Genomic DNA, 7222 nt, shown 5'->3' with positions numbered 1-7222 from the left:
TCGGGCCAAACGATTGGAGCAATCCTATCGCCATACAAGTGGATCCTCAAGCGTATGGCTACCTTAATGCTGACATGATCATAACCAAGATGCTAAGATAATAACAAACTGAGACTGTTTTGGAGAATATTCTCCTTACTAATAAATACATATGCCCATACTTGTCAAAAATTCTTTGGTTGGCTATGAGGGAAGATGGTTGTTATGTAGGTGAAAATAATATAAATGTAAAGTGATTTGCTGCTGCCTGGCTTCTGCGCTCAGGTACAGGGGTTGATCTTCTCCTGACTCTTACAGTGTTTTACAAGTTTTACAAACAAATAGTATTCTATGGCAGGTCTGGACTGGGAGTCAAAAAAGGCTCTGGCATTCTAAGTACACAGAGGCCCAAACAGCTCCCCCCACCAGCCCACTAAATAGTAAGTGTCTATGGTCTCTTACAGCAGCCCCTCTGGCATTTGCCAGAACCTACAGATTGCCTGCCCAGGTCTGTTTTATGGCCACCCAGCTGGTTGAACAGAGTTGTGACAGCACTAGGTAACAAGTTCTAAGGCCTGTTCTGCATGAAGCATTCTTTCTTTAAATTCTGTGTTACCCCATACTTCAAGTTTGTTAGATAAACTGTGATTTGACACAGTTCAACACTAAATCAACAGCATTTACAGATCGAAGCATCATGGTTGTTAACAGAATAAACTTTTGTTAAACAATATAAATACATTTTATTTTCTTTATAGAACTAAATGAGGATAATTTCAAAACAAGTGTTAAAGGGCAAATAAAATATTTTGCTGTTGTTGCATTTGTTAACTTTTCCTTGATAGGTCTTCTTGGTATAAACAATGGCTTACAGGTTTATGGGATAATGTAATAAATGGTTGAAAGTACACTGCTTGTAAGCCATAGCAACCAGTTAGCAAGTAGCATGTAATAGTCAGCCGTTTGAAAGCAGATTTGATTGGATGCTATGGGTTATTATATGTGGGTAAAAGTTTTATTATAGTATCCCATAAGTCTCATGGCACACATGGTTTAGTCTCCACTGGAGAGAAGCGCTAAATTCAGCAATGCAGCTTGCCATTTGCAATAATTATCCCCCCTGGTGACAGGTGGATTTGGGCCTAAAAAAATGCTAAAGCGGAGACTGGCATTTCCACTGAAAAAAATACAGGTCTGCACAGCCAAATTCAGATGCTGTTCCTGCTAAAAAAAATGGAATATATGGCAAAAGTACCATAAGCCTTGAACTGCAAGTTCTGTTATAAGGCTTGCTAGACCCTCCATCTGCCATAAAGCAAGGCAGAACTGATATTATTACATTTTATTATATAAGGAAGAAAATGACAATGTTTTCCAAACACACTAAACTGTACATTACACATTTTCAGGCACAAGTATAAACTTTGATGCACAGGGCTGCTTAACCATTTCTAGACTTTAAAGCTCTAGATGAGCAAATGCCTTGAGCCCTCCTGCTAGATCAGTGCTAACGGCACATCAGAAACCTGCACCCCAGAGTAGCACAATCGGCAAAATAAACAAAAGGCCCACAAAGCTGGAAGAACCTTAAAAAGTATATACGGGAGGTCATAACTAAAGTGTTTTAGGGCTGCTGTTTGTGGCTAGAAGTAAATTAGGTCTACACCCCCTGTATTCAACATGTGTTTAATGAATAGAGTTAGTGGTTAACATACATTTGGCTATTGTAATATTAAAATAAATATCTATGGTTTTTGTTATTTCTTGCACTGGGCAAAGCAGAAGAGTAGAACTGAAAGTGTGTTCATTTTCACCTTTCTTGGTTCTTTGGAACAATTGTCTACAGAGAAGGTCATTCACTAAATTAACCTGCCCTGTATAAATACTTCTTCTCTCTTAGGCTAATGTCAGACGTGGCGTATGGTGTATACTTTCAGCAAGTGGAAAAATGCTTGCCAAAAATACCGCCAGATGCCTCCTACATGTGCCTTCCCCTGGAATGAATGAGATACGCTTGGGTGCAGGCACATGTAGCCGAAATACGCATAAAAACGCGAGCCTTTGCATTCTCTTGTGGTTTTATGTGGATATTGCTCACATGTGCCTGCACCCGAGCGCATCTCATTCATTCGGGTGCAGGCACAGATAGGAGGCGTAGGGCGATATTTTCGGCAAGCGATTTTCTGCCACGTCTGACATCAACCTTAACTTGAGACCCAGGCAACAGCTGATGGAAGGAAAGGGCTTATTTATACAAAGCTCATTATGATGGTTAAAATACACTCTTCAGATGACAGGGGAAGTAGGTAATGATAAAAGCAAAATAATGATCTTTTGAGCTTGTGTACAAGTCCTGTTTAAAGGAGACATACTGTATTATTCAAAAATCAAGGCTGGACCAATGTGTCATTGCATTATACTCCTCTAAATATAGAAGGAATGTGCTTAACAATGTAGTGTTTTAGGGTGATTTATTGGAAAATTCTGCAAAAAATCTGTTCCACTTCTTGCTGCCTCCTTTCCCTGTGCAGGGGAGCTGGCGGCACTCAGCACACTGCGCTGTATGATAGGGATTCTTATTAAACTGCGCTGTAGGATAGGAACCAATCAGTGGCTAGGCTGACAGACTGAATTTTAACCCTGTTGTTAGCAATGCATATAAGGAGGCCGATTTATCAAGATCATCTGCAGAAAATAAAATCACAACTAAACTTATCGTTCTATTGATTTCAGTGAATGTAAAATCTAACGGAGGAATATAGCTAGGGGTTTTTGCCAAAATAAAAATAATGTACTATGAAGCCTATGTTTCATTTGGTTACACAGGTTGCTCCTTATTGCATACCCCCCAACTGTCCCGCTTTTCGCGGGACAGTCCTGGTTTTTAGAGCGCATCCCGCTGTCCCGGATAGTTCCATGAATGTCCCGCATTTCCGTAATAGATTACAGAAACGCGGGACATTCATAGACCTATCCAGCACAGCGGGATGCGCTGGCTGGAGCCGGACATTCCGGCTTCTTCTGCTGCTGCTCTGCGGCTCCCTGTGCAGCGCGACAGGCCCTTTTATAAGGTTGCGCCTGTGAGTACGTGTGACGTCATTATGCACCGGGCGCAACCTTATAAAAGGGCCTGTCACCGCAGACAAGGAGCTGCATAAGAAGTAGCAGCTGACGAAGGCGGAGCTCCTATGGGGGGTACTGTGTATTGGGGGCTACTGTGTATGGGGGATACTGTGTATGGGGGGCTACTGAGTATTGGGGGCTACTGTGTATGGGGGCTACTGTGTATGGGGGGCTACTGTGTATGGGGAGCTACTGTGTATGGGGGCTACTGTGTATGGGGGGCTACTGTGTATGGGGGGCACTGTGTATGGGGAGCTACTATGTATGGGGGGCTACTGTGTATGGGGGGCACTGTGTATTGGGGGCACTGTGTATGGGGGGAAAAACTGGTACATAGTTATAACTCACTGCCTTCTCTCTATATATGTATTTTATATGTAGGAGTTGCTATATTGTTTTCCTTAGGTAGTACAGTATGAGGGAATAGCACATTTGCGTCTGATCCCACCATTTCAACTATATAAAAGGAGTATTTCTTTTTAATTGGGTGTGGTAATTGGGGCGTGGCCACAAAAGTGGGTGTGGTCAAAAAATTGCCGCGCTGCGCACGCCAAATCTTTTTGTCCCTCTTTTCATTTTTCAAATGTTGAGAGGTATGCTTATTGCTGTAGGGCTCCCTGCTGTGTGCTATAGGCCTTATAGTCTGGCTGCACCAATACTGTACTTGGAGCTCTTGGATGCTGAAAATAATTTCTATTTATTCAAAAAGGTCCCATAGTTACGCAAGCTTGCTGTTGTCATGATAAAAATGGTTTACCAGTGCCTGAGAATGTTGTGTGTGTATTGTAATAATACGCTGAAAACTTTCAGAAAACGTATTGCCACTGTTTGCACAGGGGAAGGTAAATCTTTGTGCTCACAGTAACCAAAATAGAGCAGCCTTTCTCTGTTGATCTAAATGTCTTTTTTACATTTACAGCACTGCTGCCTTGGGATGTTTCTGATATATTTACATGAGGAGAGTGGGAGGGATGAAAAACACATCAGCAACAGCAAAAATATAAAACAAGCAACTTAAAGGAATCCTGTCATGGCAAAACATGTTTTTTTTCAAAATGCATCAGTTAATAGAGCTTCTCCAGCATAATTCATTTATTTCATTTAAAAATTTCACATGGGGCTAGCTATGTTCTTCATTTCCCTGGGTGCCACAGCTGTGTGACTTGTGCTCTGATAAACTTCAGTCACACTTTACTGCTGCGCTGCAAGTTGGATTGATATTTCCCCTCCCAGCAGCCAATCAGCAAAACAATGGGAATGGAGCAAGATAGCAGCTCCCAGTAGATATCAGAATAGCACTCAATAATAAGAAATTCAAGTCTGGCTTGGGACTCCCCCAGTTACATGGGAATAGGAGAAACAATAGGTTACCTAATAGCAGTTCTAATGTGTAGCGCTGGCTCCCTCTGAAAGCTCAGACTCTGGCACAATGCACTGAGATGGCACCTACACATCTATATTACAACTAAAAAATACATTTGTTGGTTCAAGAATAACATTTTAAATGATATAGTGAATTATTTGCTATGTAAACTGTCATTTAGAAATAAAAAGTACACCATAAAAATCATGACAGAATCCCTTTAAAAAGGCGACAGTGACCGATAAATCTGTGATTTGCTTTCCACTTGACTGAACGGGTTTAAATGAATTTTTCTACCTCTTGACTCTAGTTATGAAAATAAAGATTTCAGAGGTTCCCATACCTGCCTGGCTCAAGCCCCGCCCCCAACATTTCTGTCCAGCATTTGCCCAAGCCCTCTAAGTGCACAAAAAGCTTGGGAAGCAGTATTCTCCTGATATTAGGCACGTTATGAATCCAGAGCAGAAACACATTGCATGGTTTGTGGATTGCAAGATACTGCATTTATTTCAGTATTTATGTACAGAGGTGGATAATAGATTACTAGAAATACTGAATATATCTTCAATAACAACTTATTCACAGTGATAAAACCACAAAACCAAGGGATGTAAGTGCTTCCTATTAAACATATTTTTATATCACACCTTAGTTAATACTATCCATTGTCCTTAAAGTTTTATTTTCAGAAAATTGAGAAGTAGAAAAGTCCACTTAATATTATGCTTGGCTAAACAGTATGTAGTTTTATCATGTAAAAATATAAAATGTCCAACAGAGGTCAGTGAGTATATGTTTGGGGGTGTTTTTTAAATACTTAAAGCAGGGGCCCTCAAACTGCGGCCTGCAGACCAGATACGGCCCCCCAAGGTAATTTACCCGGCCCGCCCCGCTGCGTCTGGCTGCATCAGCGTGGTCCTTGGCCCCAGTGCGTCACATCACTGTGTCCCACTGGCCGGTGCTAATGGCGCGTCCAGTGTCATTCGCCTCAGCCGGAGTGATGTGACGCATGGGGGCCGAGGTCCATGCTCAGGCAGACAGGTAGTAGCCAGAGGTGGGGACGCAGTGGGGGCTGGCCGTAGGTTGAGGGCTAACTATAGTCCAGCCCCCCTATAGTCTGAAGGACCTTGAACTGGCCCCCTGTTTAAAATGTTTGAGGACCCCTGACTTAAAGGGACGGTTCACATTTACATAACCTTTTAGTATGTTATAGCATGGCCAATTCTTAGCAACTTTTCAATTTGTCTTTCATAGTTTCTTCCTTCTGACTCTTTTCTGCTTTCAAATGGGGGTCACTGACCCAGGCAGCCAAAATCTATTGCTCTGTGAGGCTACAGTTGTATTGTTACTGTTATTCTTCTTTCCTTATCTTTCTATTTAGGTCTCTCCTATTCAAATTCCATCTTATTCATACCAGCTGCTGAAATTCCAAACTGGAGAACTGCTTAATAAAAAGCTAAATCAATCAAAAACTACAAATAATAAAAAGGAAGACCACTTGCAAACTCTCTTAACATTATAACAACGGTTAATTTAAAGGTGAACAATCCCTTAAAAACAGATGGTTAAATGTATGAAGGAATGCCGTAATGCCACACTGCTCTACCTGTTTCTGCTCATGTTCAGTTGTGTCCTCCACATTCATTTCTACCTGTATAGGGATATGTAAAGTCCTTGGCTTTCTCATTACATAGTTATCATTTAACTACAGATCAATTGGGATTGATTTTAAAGGCAAAACTTGTTGTGTTCACTCTTTATTTCTTATACTGCTCTTGAAAAAGTGGTGTTTAAAAATGACATTATACCACAGATTCTACTAAAGACACCAGGACTGTCACTGTTAGTTTTGTTTTTTCTTGCATCTACTTGCTGGTGTTTTTTTAGGCTAAAAGATTTTGGAAGCTCAGACTTGCAGAAATCCTTTCAAACCAATGGGCATGTCCTCTTTTGTTTGGATGTAAATCTTTTGTTTGAAAGTAGACCTTACTCTCACTCCACTCACTCAGAATTCCAGAGTTGGGTTATCACTAAAGCCTTGGGCAGTGTGAGGAATATTTTCTTGGCTGTTTTTACGACCGAGGAAGTTGAAACAAATTGAAATAAATACCCCAGAATGAAAAAGGGTCAAGAAAACTCTCTCACTTGCGAGATTCGGCATTAAAAATCAAGAAGAATATTTGAATTTGAATCATTTCTCCCCAAAGTCTTTGTTATATTTTTAAAACAAAATTTAAATAGTGGATAATATGAATAGTAAAAATAACAAAAAAAAAAGACATTGGAAGTTCAAAGCTGTGCAAAATACTGTTCCTAATGATAGTTGTACTGGTATTTACTCCACGATTTCCTTTTAAGCCAAGTCATCTGCTTAATAGGAACCTTTTTATCTATTGCTGAATTTCCCAGTCCTATTGCCATTCATTATGAGATACTAAAATGGATAATGAAATGTTTAATCCCCTGTTTAAATGCTTAGCTGAAGAATGGATCTCCCACATTGTGTTTATGAGTTTAACTAATAATTAGTAAAATATAGATTACAAGGTCCCAAAATAAATCTCCTAAATGTGTCTATAAAGGTTTGGCATGCCAAGGCTACTCGGTTACATTTGCTTGCACAGACTCTCCGGCAGTTTTTGTGTTTCTGTGTATATCCATGACAAAGTATGTGTGAAACTTTATTGTGTATTTCAAATTGCTACCTGCTGTCCCTAGAAGCCATGCTCCTGTTGCATTGTTACAAGGGTTCTACTC

Source organism: Xenopus tropicalis, chromosome 6, assembly GCF_000004195.4.
Source record: "Xenopus tropicalis strain Nigerian chromosome 6, UCB_Xtro_10.0, whole genome shotgun sequence".
Taxonomy (NCBI): Eukaryota; Metazoa; Chordata; class Amphibia; order Anura; family Pipidae; genus Xenopus; species Xenopus tropicalis.
The sequence above is the reverse complement of the archived record's forward strand: the minus strand, read 5'-3'. Positions refer to the sequence as shown.